This window comes from Cynoglossus semilaevis, chromosome 17, assembly GCF_000523025.1.
Source record: "Cynoglossus semilaevis isolate Cse_v1.0 chromosome 17, Cse_v1.0, whole genome shotgun sequence".
Classification (NCBI taxonomy): domain Eukaryota; kingdom Metazoa; phylum Chordata; class Actinopteri; order Pleuronectiformes; family Cynoglossidae; genus Cynoglossus; species Cynoglossus semilaevis.
The window spans coordinates 8915507-8916182 of NC_024323.1; the positions used below are offsets into that span (position 1 = coordinate 8915507).

The window sequence follows — 676 nt, forward strand, 5'->3', positions numbered from 1 at the left end:
AGAAACAGGAAATTAAACAGGGGGTGAATATGTCAGCGGGAAGGAGGGAGTGAGGGGAGACAGCAGGTAGAAGAAAAAAGAAAATAAATGAACAGGGAAGTGGAGGGGTAAAGGGGAAAAGATCGAGGGGTGGAGGAGAAAAGGGCTTTAAATAAAGAAGGAAAACGAGGGTAAAGTGGGAACCTGGGGTGAGCTGGAGGAACCCGGGGCAGGAGACAGAGGGAGGACAGAGAGCATGTGGGCAATATTGACCTCAGCTCCTGTGGATCCATTCATCCATTCTGATGGTTGGAGACTGACTGTGAACATAGGTGTGTGTGTGTGTGTGTGTGTCTGGCCACCATGATTCCACAGTATAAGTGCATGTCTGTGGGCCAGCACATGTGTTGTGCTCCTCTCCCCATGTTACCTAATGCCAAGGAGGTACAGTGTGAGGATTAGGAGGCGCGCCACGTCTGCCGAGCCAGCACAGGGAGCAGAGCAAGGAACCTTTTTAATCCTGCTGAGTGCACCAGCCATATCTGACCGCCCGCCTGTATCGCAACTCATCCACTCAGACTCCCTCCTTCCCTCTGTTGCACTCTCCCTCTTTCACCCTCTCTCTTCCTTACATGGTTCTTCAGTCAGTCCAACCCATATTTATCTGTCCATCTTTGATGGAGGCTGTGTGTGTTCT

General features: G+C 51.0%; 1 protein-coding gene across 1 annotated transcript in view; it reads left to right on the top strand.

Annotated features, from left to right (window-relative positions):
* Nucleotides 1-676, top strand: part of rai1 (retinoic acid induced 1) — a 48803-nt gene that overhangs the window by 44869 nt on the left and 3258 nt on the right. The gene's annotated exons all lie outside the window — the stretch shown is intronic.